The sequence below is a fragment of the Perognathus longimembris genome, chromosome 7 (assembly GCF_023159225.1).
Source record: "Perognathus longimembris pacificus isolate PPM17 chromosome 7, ASM2315922v1, whole genome shotgun sequence".
NCBI lineage: Eukaryota > Metazoa > Chordata > Mammalia > Rodentia > Heteromyidae > Perognathus > Perognathus longimembris.
The window spans coordinates 73,065,657-73,080,106 of record NC_063167.1 but is presented as its reverse complement, the minus strand read 5'-3'; the positions used below and the strand labels follow the sequence as shown (position 1 = coordinate 73,080,106).

At 45.0% G+C, this 14,450-nt stretch overlaps 1 protein-coding gene across 1 annotated transcript in view; it reads left to right on the top strand.

The window, feature by feature from the left end:
- The first annotated feature begins 3,175 nt into the window (after positions 1-3,175).
- The window catches only part of Gja5 (gap junction protein alpha 5), a 48,722-nt gene continuing 37,447 nt past the window's right edge, over positions 3,176-14,450 (top strand). The window contains exon 1 of the mRNA XM_048351902.1: positions 3,176-3,245. The gene's annotated coding sequence lies outside the window, so the exon portion shown is untranslated. The remainder of the gene's footprint in view (positions 3,246-14,450) is intronic.

The following is a 14,450-nucleotide window of genomic DNA, read 5'->3' as shown; positions in this document are numbered from 1 at the left end:
ACTGAGATCTAAGGATCACAGTTTGAAGCCAGCCCCAGCAGACACATCTGAGAACTCCTATTTCCAAATAGCCGACAAACAGCAGGAAGTGGAGGTGTGGCTCAAGTGGTAAAGTGCCAGCCTGGAACAGAAAAACTTAATGAGAGTGTGAGGTCCTGAGTTCGAGCCCCAGTGTAAGCACACCAACCAAAAATAAAGTTAGGAGAATAGAGTGGAGGCTTGTGGGTGGGTGAGGAGACAGACTTACAGTACAACATTCACGTGCCATTGGGTCTTTCATTGCCAGTGCCCATGAGAAGGTGTGGTTAGAGGTGAGGACCTCAGATCAATGGTGAACCCCAACAGCAGGGCCTGCCACTCTCCTGGACTGTCATAGGCCCCTCTCCTCAGCTACAGCCATGAGTCTATTAGGGGGTTGGTGTGGTGACATATGCCTGTCACCTCTGCTGCATGGGAGGTGGAGATGGGAAGATTGTGGTTCTCGACCAGTGGGGCAAAAAAAAAAAAAAAAAAAAAAAAAATTTACAAGACCCAATCTCAAAAAATGAGCTGGATGTGGTGGCAGTACATTCCTGTAATTCCAGCTACATGGGAGGAGGAGGTAGGAAGAGCCCAGTCTGAGGCTGGCCTCTGGAAAAACACAAGACCCTATGTGAAAAATAAAGGGGCTGGAGGCGTAGCTCAAGTAGTAGAAGACTTGCCTAACAAGCACAAAGCCCTGAGTTCAAAACTCCAGTATTAACCCCACTCCAAAAGGTTTGTGAAACCAACCCATCATCTCCTTGTAGACCTCTACTCCTTCTCTACTGGGGCCATGGAAATGTCTCTGCAGTCTCATCCCCTTCTCCCCGCACCCCTGCATCCCATGAGTTCAGGGCAAGCAAAGAGGGGCCAGCTTAGTGAGGCTTGTCTTTGGTCTGCTGGAACAATACTTTCCTGGCTTTGCATTCTCCAACCCCTTATCTCCACCTTTCACCTCCTCTTACCAGGGACAAAGCAAGATTTCGTTCCCACACATTCTGAAAGTTGTCAAATCATTTGAGTCCAGGCGTTTGCTGATTACAAAGGTGCTGAGACTGATAAAAGCCGTGCTGTTTGATATGCTGCCCACCACACACATGTTTGCATTTGGTAGGGGCCTTCTAAGGAGAGAGAAACTTATTGGGCCTCACAGACAGAAGCGCATGGCAGGGTGGCTTGGGAGTGCTGATCTTTGGGGGCTGTGGGCCAGGCACTGCTGGCTCACACCTGGGATCCTAGCTACTTGGGAGGCTGAGATCTGAGGATCTAGGTTTGAAGCCAACTGGGGCAGGAAAGTCCACGAGACTTCTCTCCAATTAACCAGCAAAAGGTGGAAGTGGAGGTGTGGCTCAAGTGGTAGAATGTCAGCCTGGAGGGAAAAAGCTATGGAACAGTGCTCAGGCCCTGAATTCAAATCCCCGTACTGGCATAAAAAAATTGGGGCTGAGTTTCCTAGCCTAGTCTCAGACTGTGCTAGTCTTTGCCCAACTGTCCCCCATTCACCTGCAGTAACCCTTTGAGATAAATGTTCAGTGGCCTCCTGGTGGGTGGTGGCAGGCCCCTCCCCCTCATTCTGGTTTTGGTGGGAGACACAGGAAGAAGAGTGGGGTGGCGGATGAGGTGCTAGTTTCACCCCAAATTGGGATACAGCGTTAAAATTTTATTCCTTCTTTGATGTGCAAGTGTCTGAGTAAATGCCTTCTGAGTGTATATACCAGTGCTGGGGCTTGAACTCAGGATCTTGAACTCTCTTAGCTTTTCTACTCAAGGCTGGTGCTCTGCCACTTGGGCCACACTTCTACTTTTGGATTTTTGCTGGTTTATTGGAGACAAGAGTCTCTTAGATTTGCCTGCCTAGGCTAGCTCCAAACTTCTATCCTCAGATCTCAGCTTTCTGAGTAGCTGGGATTACGAGTGTGAGCCACCATCCTGGTAGCAATTTGCTCTTAATGTCTAGAGCTGTTAATGTGGTATCTTAAGGTAGCTACATATAAAGGGCTTCTCTAGATTCAGAATAGCTGACAGGGAAATGAGCCTGCTCTTTAGTGAATTCCAGTTTACTTCCAGAAAATATTCAAATATAATTTTCCAAAAGGAAATAGGTTATTTTTGTTCAATAAACAAAACACTTTTGAGTACTAACAATTTCATGGAATCCATAATTGTCTTCCTTCCCTTAAAATAACTAAATTTTACCATTTTATGCTCAGAGAAATGAAGCTCAGAAAGATGACACAGCTTACTTGAGGCTTCCTGTCATGATAGAAAAACTAAAGTTGGAGCTAAGATCCATTTTACTCTAAAAATGATGGTGTCCTCGCTGTCTTGTGGGTGGCAGGAAGAACACGTCTCTTTGTGTGTGTGTGTGTGTGTGTGTGTGTGTGTGTGTGTGTGCTGGTACTTGGACTTTTACTTAGGGCCTGGGTGCTGTCCTGTAACTTTTTCACTCAAGGCTGGCACTCTACCCCTTGAGCCACATCTCCACTCCTAGCTTTTGGTGATTCATTGAAATACAGTAAGAGTCTCAGTGACTTATGCCTGGATTGGCTTTGAACCATGATCCTCGTATTTCAGCTTCCTGAGTAACTAGCTTTATAGCTGTGAGTGGATGTGCTCGGCTATTTCCATCTCTTTTGCAATCCCTAGCCATGACCCATATACGTAGGTTCACATAATTGTTCAGACTCTTGGCATGAAGAATTCTCAGCCTTGAGCATCAACTTGCTTTTCCCCAAAGCCTGCAACAGGCTGAGTCAATGCTGGGATGCAGAGTAGAGGCAAAGCTCCATCCTCGAGCCCCTGGGGCCCCTTCTGCATTCCCCATACCAGGGTCTCTTCGGTGGCTTTGTCTCACCCGCCACCCACTTTGCACAGATCGCAGGGTGTGGGTTGCCTTCTTCTTCCATCCCACAATCCTTTTCTCCCCAAATCCTGGCAGTCTATCAACTTTTCCTTGCTCAGATCCACACCCCCTCCACCCTACTTCTTTTCCATTCACTTTTCCCTCTTCCCTCTGCCCTCCCCATCACTGTCCAATGCTATATAAAAGAATATGAGGTTGGGCTGAAAGAAACAGAGTGAAGCAGACACATTTGGTGGGAGAAAGGCTGGCCCAGGGGCCAACAGTGGCCTTCGTGGTTCCTTCTTCCTCCCCTGGTGGCTTCGGGCTTTGGGCTTCTCTGGTCATCTCCCTGCCTTCCTCAATGACTGCACACAGCCTCCAGGTATGTCAGAAGTGTTCTGGGTCCAGTGGGTGCTGGCTAACACACAAGAGACATTTCCAAGTGATCTCCTCATCCGAAGAGCCTGATGGAATGCAGAGTCGTTCTTTTTCCATTCGCAGACCCAACAGCTGAGAGTCAGGAATTCTGCTAGTTGTCTCTTCTCTCTTTCTCTGGCTTTACACCTCTGGATCCTTTTGCCACCCTCTCTGGTGTCAGATAGTGAACTATCAGATGACCACGGGTGCTCCTAGGATATGCAAGCTAATCTCTGAACTGCTTCCCCAAGGAGATGGCTTTTCCCAGGCACACTTTCAGAAGAGCAGCAATGTTTTAGATCTGACTATCCGTCTTTCTTCATCCTGTCCAGGGCCTGCCCTTCTGTGTGTGTGTGTGTGTGTGTGTGTGTGTGTGTGTGTGTGTAGATACACACACTGTCCTTTATCTTTTTCACTCAAGGCTTGCTCTCTACCACTTAAACTATGCCACCACTTCTGGCTTTTAGCTGAGGAGATAAGACTCTTAGAGACTTTTCCTGCCTGGGCTGGTTTTGAATTGTGATCCTCAGATCTCAACCTCCTGAGTAGCTAGGATTGCAGGTGTGAGCCACTGGCACTGCCTCCCCTTTGTCTTTATTAGCAGTCCCCTTTGTCTTTATTAGCAGTAGAGATATAGATAGAGATATAGATACCTCTAGTTGCACCTGTCACTTCCCTCTTGTTACTATGATGCACCAATCCCAGTTTACCCCAGGCTGTGCAACAGTGATTTCTGTATCCGGTGGTAGTGGCTCACTTGGGCATGCTCAGGTGCATTATCCAGTTCTTGTCAATCACTAGCCCATAGCTCCTGCAACCAAGTACTCTCAAGCAACAAAGTCTAGTAACTACTTGTGAAATGGAATTTGGTTTTGGATGCAAGTGTTTTCAACAACTATGAGGATGATTTTTCTTCTCTCCCACAGCCAGTTCTCTACCACTTGAGCCAACTTGAGCTCAACTTCTGGCTTGTTTTTAATATTTCACCAGAGAGCAGAGTCTCAGCGACTTCCCTGCCTAGGCTGGCTTCGAACTGTGGTCCTCAGATCTCAGCCTCCTGAGTAGCTAGGATTTCAATCATGAGCCATCAATGCCTGGCTTTATCAGTATTTATCTCAGTAAATCTAAGATTTCTTTATCACTAAGGTTGTTGCTCAGAGTAACTAGGCTTTAGTGTGTTCTAACTAAAGGGTAGGATTCAAATTCAGCAGGTCTAGTTTCCTTGTAAATAAAATGAAGATGTCAAGGCCTTGTTTTCTGAGTTGATGTCTCTGTATGATGTCACTGACATCCAGGGCCCTGGAGACAGCCAGCTAATGCAGCAGCAATCTTCCAAAAATGGCCAGTCCACAGTATCCTCACTCATGCCCAGAAATCCCATGAACAATACGTGTGAAAAGGAAATACCACAGGGTTGTTTTGTTTTGTTTTAAGTTCAAAGATGAAGAAAAGCAAATCGAGTGTATTAGAAGCCAGGACAGTGTCTCCCTTGGAGAGGTAATAAGGTGACAAGGATGAGGGTTGGTGGAGCCCCTTGGCCTGCTGATGCTATTACTCAGACAGATGTGTCCACTCTGTAGAATTTCATCTTGCTCTACACTGTGATCTGTGCATTTTTTCCTCTATGTGTTATATTAAATTAAAAAATTATATGTTAAATCTGGGTGCCAGTGGCTCATGCCTATCATCTTAGCTACTCGGGAGGCTAAGATCTGAGGATCATAGCTCAAACCCAGCAGGGCAGGAAAGTCCTTGAGACTTTTATTTTCAATTAACCACCAAAAAGCTGGAAGTGGAGCTGTGGCTCAAGGAGTAGAGCACCAGCCTTGAGCATAGGAACAGTGCCCAGGCCCTGAGGTCAAGCCTAGGAACAGCACACACACACACACACACACACACACACACACACACACACACGTGTTAAAGAAAAAGTGATTTATCAAGATTCTAACTTCAGACCCCTTTTCTTTCCTCCCCCACCTGAAGAAAAGATTCTGGGGCACTGTACTGCTGAGGTTGAGCAGAGAGAGACCCTTGTGCTACCTCAGTTGTAAGGGCTGTCGAGGACCTCTGGGTAGATCACTTGCCTAGCATGTGCAAAGCCTTGTGTTCCATCCCTGCCCTGGGGTGGGAACAACTATGGTGCTTAGTCAGCTGCTTTGGTAATTGAAGGTAACATGTTTCCCCCCACCCAAGCCAATGCTGTAGAGGAGGCAAACCTGCACTAGACTATCAGTACCAACCCATGTGAACCTGAGGAGCTTTAGGACTAAACCTTTCTCATGCTCTTGGATATCTCTATGCCAGAATCCTAAAACAGGGAGAGAGGGTGAGTGGGATGACTTTCCTATGAGGTGCTCTACCACTTGAGTCACAGTTCCACTTCCAGCTTTTTGCTGCATAACTGGAGATAAAGAGTCTCACAGACTTTCCTGCCCAGCCTAAGTTGGAGCTCTTCAGATCTCAGCCTCGTGAGTAGCTGGAATTCCAGGTGTGAGCCACTGACTGGTGTCTAGCTGTATTTTTGTGGCATGATGTAATTGAGTTCTTTGCAGCCTAGCTTTCCTGAGGGTCTGTCTGACTTCAGACCTCTGCTTCAGTTCTAAGTGCTCTTACTCTTGATTGTTATTTATATCACGGACCTCTACCAGTACAATCCCTTCTTGCCAAAAGAGATTTCAAATTCTACTTACAATTCTTTTCATTCACATTGTAAATCACCTTACTTTTTTCTCTTTTTGTTTGGATATGTTAATGGTGCATATAGGCACATCATAAATTTTGATTAAATGCATCTCCTCTATTACTTTTTTGTCGTTGTTGTTTATAGCTACTAGGGCTTGAACTTAGTAACTTCATGCCTTTGCTTGGCTTTTTTGAGCAAGAATGGCACTCTACCACTTGAGCCATACCTCTACTTTCAGCTTCTTGCTGATTCATTGCAGATAAAAGTCTCATGGATGTTTCTGCCCAGGCTGGCTTTGAACATCGACCCTCAGATCTAAGCCTCTAGAACAGTTAGGATCACAGGTGTGACTCACTTGTGTCTGACTCGCCATTTGCTGTTTGATTTTAGGTTGGTCTTTGAAATATTTTTGTTTTGTTAAGGAAGGTATCCGGGACCCTGGACTTTCAGGGCATGGGGAGCGACTGCAGGTGATCAATCCTGTCTCTGTTTCTCTTAGCCTATAGACACCTGCAGGAGCAACAGTGTGGGTTCAGACATATTTTTCATAAAACAATGGGAGTTTATGCAGAGTTATGCCAGACTAAACTCATTTCCTGTGTTGACGGCCGGTGAGTTTCAGCAGGATACAGACCCATGGTTCAGCAGATTGATAATTGGTTGAACAATCCCACACAAAGACAGTGGATTAATGAGTCTGTGTCAACCTGAAGGGAAGTCTCTAGGCTTTTGCCACTGGTCCCAGCTGACATTTTTATTAATGATTTGGATGGGTTCACACAACACATGGATGAAATGACTTAAAGGATTAGTGGCCAGGCTGGATGCCCAGACCAGAATTTAGAAAAGTCTCTGGGCACCAGTGGCTCACACCTGAAATCTTAGTTACTCAGGAGGTCTGGGATCTGAGGATCATGGTTTGAAGTCAGCTGGGGCAGGAACGTCCATGAGACTCTGATCTCCAATTAACCAGCAAAAGGTAGGAAGTAAGAGGCATGGCTCAAGAGGTAAAGCACCAGCTTTGAGTGTCAAAGCTAAAGGCCCCAAGTACATGCCTTAGTACTGACATACATATACACAAAACACTTTCTCTCACAACTAGGAGTTAGCTTTAGGGATAATATTAAGAGAAGTGAAGTGACCATACCTGTAGGTCATCCAGTGGGGACTTCAAGGTCAAATGATGAAAGATGACTTTCATTCAGTGAGGACTACATTGGAAGACACAGTACTGGCATCACACAGCCTAGGGCTGAGATGTAGGAAGGATTTTTTTTTTTGCCAGTCCTGGGGCTTGAACTTAGGGCCTGGGTATTATCCCTGACCTTCTATTGCTCAAAGGCTAGCATTCTACCACTTGAGCCACAGCGCCACTTCCGCCTTTTTCTGTGTATGTGGTACTGAGGAATGGAACCCAGGGCTTCATGCAAGCAAAGCAAACACTACCACTATGCCAAATTCCCAGCCCCAGGAAGGAGTTTAGAGAGAGGGCAATGGACATTACCAGGCTTAGCTTTGGCTGAAGGATGTAAGAAATGAGAGAGAAGGGGCTGGGAATATGGCCTAGTGGCAAGAGTGCTTGCCTCCTACACATGAAGCTCTCGGTTCCATTCCCCAGCACCACATATATGGAAAACGGCCAGAAGGGGCGCTGTGGCTCAGGTGGCAGAGTGCTAGCCTTGAGCGGGAAGAAGCCAGGGAAGGTGCTCAGGCCCTGAATCCAAGGCCCAGGACTGGCCAAAAAAAAAAAAAAAAAAAAAAAAAAAAGAAATGATAGAGAAGAAAATGAGCCACAGCCATAAGTGACTAAAATAAAAAATGATACAGCCATATGACTTGTTTTTTATGTGTTTCTGTTTCTATCTGGGGGAACATCTCCCCTCCTCTCCATCTTCCATTATTTGGACCATTCTCCAGGCATTTCAGCTCAGTAACACCCAGAGTTATATGTCACATGATCCTCAGTGAACACAGCTGAAGACCAGAATGTTCCAGGCTGCTTGGCAAAGAAAGGTCATCCATGACAGACTGGGGGTCTGTTGTTGTGGGCAGCCCACTCTATCACCTCATTAGTGGTAAGCTAATGAAGAATGTCTGCCATGACTCTGCTGTTCCCCAAAGTCCCATGTCAAATAAGCAAGCATTCTGCTAAATGTGCTCTTTCGACATCATTTCACTCTTGCAAAAGATAAGTCTTTTAATGCATAATGGATTGTGGTTTAATTACTCTGTTTTTGAAAAGAACTTGTCACGTAAGTTCCTTTTATCTGAAAAAGAATTGAATCGACTCTTTCACTTGGTAAGGCCATAGGTACCAATATTTGTTCCAGGAAAACACAGTTATGGGACATAGTAAGAAATCAACCTTTAGCCAGGCACTGGTAGCTCATGGCTGTAAACTTAAGTGACTCAGGAGGCTGGGATGTGAGAATACATGTCTGAAGCTAGTCTGAATGGGAAAATTTGTGAGGATCTTATCTCCAAATGACCACCAAAAAGCCAAAAGTGGAGCTGTGACACAAGTGGTAGAGTGCCAGCCTTGAGCCAAAAAGCTAAGAGACAGGGCCTAGGCCCTGAGTCCAAGCCCCAGTACCAACACACACACACACACACACACACACCCAAAAAGCAATAAAACAAAAGCTTTGTGGGATGTGTAAGAGGTCAGAAAGATGCTTTCTTGAGACTAGGAGAAGCGACGTAGGTGTGCCGGCATGGGGCTCTCCAAAGTGAGTCTTGGAGTGACAGAATGGTGAGAGAAGTAGAAAAAAGAATTGATTTCCACAGTTTCTTCTTCTGCCTGCCTCTGGCCATGTGCCTCACACACAATTTCATTTGATCCTCACAACTAACTACTCTCTGAGATGGCTACTGGCCCAATTTGTAGATGCGTACACTGAGACCCATCATTGTTCTCCTTGAAAAGACCACAGAACACATTTCTTAAGTTCAAAAGTCTTTATACAAGGCTTATCTATAAAGAAACCACTTATTTATTTATTTATGTATGTGCCAGTACTGGGGCTTAAACTCAGGACCTTGTGCTGTTTCTTAGCTATTTGCTGCTCAAAGGTGGCACTTTACTACTTGAGCCACACCTCAATGTCTAGTTTTCTGATGGGTAACTGGAAATGAGCTCACACACCTTTCTATCTGGGCTGGTTTTGAACTATGATACTCTCAGATCATAGCCTTTTGAGTAACCAGGATTACAGGCATAAGCCACCATCTCGGCTGGGTCTTCTTTTCTGGATACTATATATAAAGTGAAGGCAGGAAAAGTACAGTTGTAGTCTTCTACAACTGAGCTACCTACCAGGCTTCCTGCAGGCATGGAGAGATGAGTCTCGAACATTTACTGTGCAGTTCTGTTTAGGATTATATCTTTTCTATTAAAATATTTTAAAGATTATACATTATAATTATTAAAATACAACACAAAACATTTTCTTTCTTTTTTCTTTTTTTTTTTTTTTTGCCAGTCCTGGGCCTTGTACTTAGGGTCTGAGCACTGTCCCTGGCTTCTTTTTTGCTCAAGGCACTTTGCCACTTGAGCCACAGTGCCACTTCTGGTCATTTTCTATATATGTGGTGCTGGGGAATCGAACCCTGGGCTTCATTTATACCAGGCAAGCACTCTTGCCACTAGGCCATATTCCCAGCCCCCAACACAGAACATTTTAGCTCCATCACCAATCAAATAATTTAACATCTTCAGGTTGACACTTATTTTGGAGAAGTTTCACTATTCCTGTTGCTTTCTCCCTTACCGTCATTAGATTTCCCCCCACCCCCTACTCCTTCTGCTATTAATAAAACATTGGCAAAACCAACAAAAATAAACAAACTGCAAACATCACTTGAGATCTGGTAATGGCCTTTTGGGGAAGGAGCACTAGTTGACTTCATAGATAAGGAGTTTGAGGCCAGGCAGGAAATGACCTCAGTGAGCCCACTGCAAACCGGGAGTGGATTTCAGGCACCTGTGTGATTTCCTGGCTGCAGGTCTAACATCTCTGGGCCATTCTTTCTCTAGACATTTCTGTCTTGCCAGCCTCTGGTGAGATCTTATAGCATTTAGCTCAGCATAAGCAGTCAGAACTATGTCACTTGCTTGGATTTCCTCAATCTCTGCCTCTCTTCTTGTCTGCAACAATGTTTGAAATCTCAAAAGCTGCTTCATGCCCTTTTTTGATTGTTGGCTTGTTTCCTTTCTTCTTGCTTGTCTGTGTTCAGTTCCCTAGCTTCTATTCTGTCATTTACATGTGACAGTCTTGTGTAATAGTTCTTAGTAAGGAAGACAGTGGGGAGGGGAGCGGGGAGAGAAAAAAAGCTCTTCACAGGTGGCAGAATTCCTGTGAAGGAGAAATTGTTTGGGTGTTCGGAGTTTTTTTGTTTGTTTTTGTGTTGTTTGGCTTGAACTCAGGGCCTCGTGTTCTCACTTAGCGTTTTGACTCATGGCTGACACTTTACCACTTGAGCCATACCCCACTTCTGGCTTTTTTGCTGGTTAATTGGGCATAAAAATCTCATGGACTTTCCTGCTCAGGCTGGCTTCTGAAGATCTCAGTCTCCTCAGTAGCTGGGATTACAGGCACGAACACTGACATCTAGCTAAGAAATTGTTATTTAGGGCTGGGAATGTGGCTTAGTGGTAGAGTGCTTGCCTAGCATGCATGAAGCCCTGGGTTCAATTCTTCAGCAGCACATAAACAGAAAAAGGCAGAAGTGGTATGGTGGCTCAAGTTGTAGAGTGCTAGCCTTGAGCAAAAAGAAGCCAGGAACAAGTCTCAGGTCATGAGTCTCAGGACTGGCAAAAGGAAAAAAAAAAAGAAATTGTTACTTAATAACAATCACTTGACAGAAATTTGGTTCTAGAGGTGATCCTAGGTTGGCAAGAAACAGGAAATGTATTTGATCAAGTGTTCTGCCTAAGAAATAAACAGGAATGACCATCTGAAGGAGAAGGGAGGTGAAGAAGAAGATTTAGCAAGATAGAGAGAAGAAAACCACAAATGCTCAAAATTTGCAGAGGGACCTGTTACAAACGCAGACTTTTGTAGGATGCTGGTGGCTCACACCTGTCATCCTAGCTACTCTGGAGGCTGAGATCTGAGAATCATGGTTCAAAGCCAGCCAGAGTGGGAAAGTCCATGAGACTCTTATAGCCAATTAACAACCAAAAAACTAGCAGTGGTGCTGTGGCTGAAGTGTGAGGCCCTAAATTCAAGCCCCAGTAGTGGCACAAACAAATACACATAAAAAAAAAACAACAACCCATAAACATTTTAACATTAAATTAATTTGTTTCCATTGTTGTAATGAAAACAGCAAAGGTCTTGCTGGATGGGTGGTAACGTGTGTGCCTATGTGTGCCTGTGTGTGCATACATGCATGACTACATGTACATGTGCTTGTGCGTGTGTGTGTGTGAGTGAGAGAGAGAGAGAGAGAGAGAGAGAGAGAGAGAGAGAGAGAGAGAGAGAGAGAGAAAGACTCTTACCTAAGGCCCTGGGTATGAAGGGGGCAGCTGTCCTGAAAGATGGGATGCTGATAAACTGAACTAATTCTGGAATGCGAGGGACCACAGAGACGTAACTGCTGTGAGAAGACGCAGGCGTCGGGGCAGGTGCTGACCTTCACAGGATGTGGGCTGGAGATTCAAGCCAATCTTATCAGGATCTCGAGGGCCAGGGTCCCTGTGCTGACATTTGGGTTATATTGGATATTTATTTTATTTATAGTATCAGGTCCTTCAGGGGTCTCACCCCAAACAGCCAGGAGCTCCACAGGACTGCTCTGCTCCAAATAGGCCATTGGGAGCCCAGCAGGCTGGAGGCAGCAAGACAGCCAGTATGGTGGTGGCTCATGTATAACCTATGCTAAGAGGGACCCAAAGCCTATTACTAATGGCTCACACCCATCATCCTAGCTCTTCAAGAGGCTGAGATCTGAGCATTGCAGTTCAAAGCCAGCCTAGACAGGAAAGATGAGACCCTTTATCTGCAATGAACCACCAAAAAGCTGAAAGTGGAGCTATGGTTCAAGTATAGAACACCAGCCATGAATGGAAAAAGCTAAGGGTGAGCACTGAGAATGGACTTTAGGTTGCACTCATTCCAGAACCATCTATTAAGCACCCGACCTTACTTCAGGGGAAATGGAGGCACGGTGGTGGTGTGGACTTGGTTTCCAAGGTCTTGGGAAAATCCCAGTGTGCAGCCAGAGGAAATTGGCACCCAAACCCACAGAGCCTGCATGTCAGGATCAGGGAAGGCAGAGGCCTCAGGAAGATGAATACATTCAACCACCATTTGAGTGCCAGGCATCTTCTGGCTGGCAACTGTTCCTAGGGCTGCACAAGGCAGGAATGGGAGATGGTTCCACCCCTATGCACCCAAGACAGCCTTGGAGGAGAGGCAGGTAACAAACACAACAAGCAAATGAAATATAGTGCTGTATCAGAGTGAAATACAGAGATCAGAATGTCTACAAAAAGTCATGTGTGGCCAGGGCAGGGGCAGGGGAGGAGGCGGCAGTAGATGACCAGCAAGCAGGCTCGGCCCATCCCCAGCCCCAGCTCTGGGCTCAGCCACCATCCAGCCACTGTGTCAGAGGGAACCAAGGCAGTGTGTGATACCTCTGGGGCAGGCAGCCTTTTCTTCCACATCACTTCCCAGCCTGCTACTCCCCTGTGTATCCCCTCTCTTCCTCCTCCTCCTCTTCCTCCTCCTCCTCCTCCTCCTCCTCCTCCTCCTCCTCCTCCTCCTCCTCCTCCTCCTCCTCCTCCTCATTTGGTACATGTACTTGGACTTGAACTCAGAGCCTTGCATTCTTGCTTGGCCTCTTTATTCAAGGCTAAGGCTCTACCACTGAGTGATATCTCCACTTTTGGCTTCTTGCTGGTTAATTGGAGATAAAAGTCACTTGGATTTGTTTGCCTGTGATGGCTTTGAACTATGATCCTCAGACCTCAGCCTCTGGAGTAGCTAGTATTACGAGCATGAGCCACCAGTGTTCAGAGCCTCATTTAAAAAATTTTTACTTTATTGTTACTATAGAGGTGATGTACAGAGGGTTTATAATTATATGAGTCAGGTAATGAATACCTTTCCTTTCCTCTCTCCCAGTCCCTCCCTCTTGTCTCCACCCACGAGGTATATAGTCCACTTTCATCATGTCCTGTGAGCTCCACTGCTGCACTTTTTCACCTTCCTCCCAACCCTCTCAAAGATATAAACATGAATACACCATACATAAGGAAAAGAAGACAGAATCATCAAAAACTAAAAAAAAGTTTTGTTTCTCTATCTTGGAGATCGTTTCAGAAAGTGTATTATTTTATATAAATATGAAGAGGCTCTTGGGCATTGTGCTTTTGTTTTTCTCTCCTAATAGTGTACTTTTTTGGTCTCAGTATGTGTGAGTATCTAGAATCCTGTATAATTGGTCATATCCAGTGCTTTTTAGATCTAACTCCCACATATCAGAGAGAATATGCACTGTGTGTCTTTCTGAGCTTGTCTTACCTCACCTACTATGACTTGTTCTAATTCCTTACATTTCCCTGAAAAGGACATCATTTTATTCTTTCTAATTGCTGTGTAAAATTTCACTGTATATAGGTACCACATTTTTTTTGGATCCACTTGTCTATTGTGGGGCAAAAGGGCTGTTGCCATAGCTTGGCTATTGTGAATAGTGTAGCAATGAATATGGGTGCACAGGTGTCTTTATTATATCCTGGCTCATGATGCTCAAGAGATGCCCAGGTGTTGTATGGCTGGGTCATAGGGTATGTCTCTGTTTAGTTTTTTGAGGAACTTCCAGAGTAGTTGTACTAGTTTACATTCCCACTGACAGTACAGTGGGGTTCCTTTCCCCCCACATCCCCACCAACATATGTTGATAGAATTCATGAAGTTGGCCAATATTACTGGGGTGAGAAGGAATCTCAGAGTTGTTTTAATTTACATTTCTTTTCTGGCCATGGAGGACGAGCATTTCCTCATGTGCTTCTTTGCCATTCTTAGTTCTTCTTTACTCACTTAGTGATGGTTTATTAAGATGGTTTATTATTGAGAGGGGTTAGTTTCTTGAGCTCCTTGTATATACTGGATATTAGGCCATTGTTTGATATATTGCTGGTAAAGATCTCCCAGTTTGGTGGCTGTCTTTATAGTTTAGTAACTATGTCCTTAGCTGTGTAGAAAAGTTATTTTGATGTAGCCCCACTTGAGTCTCTTTCCTATCTGTTGTGCCCTTGGGATTCTATTCAAGAAGTTTCTGCATATATCTATAAATTCTCATGTCTCTCCTACTCTGTCTTGCAGTAGTTTCAGAGTTTCAGGTCTGATGTTGAGGTCTTTAATCCATTTTTAATTGATGGTAGTGCATTGTGACTAAAAAGAGGAGCCTCCCTCTATATTAGGTTGCTGGGTTTGGTTGTGCAGTTGTATAATGCACCTGCTGTCACTTCTAAGA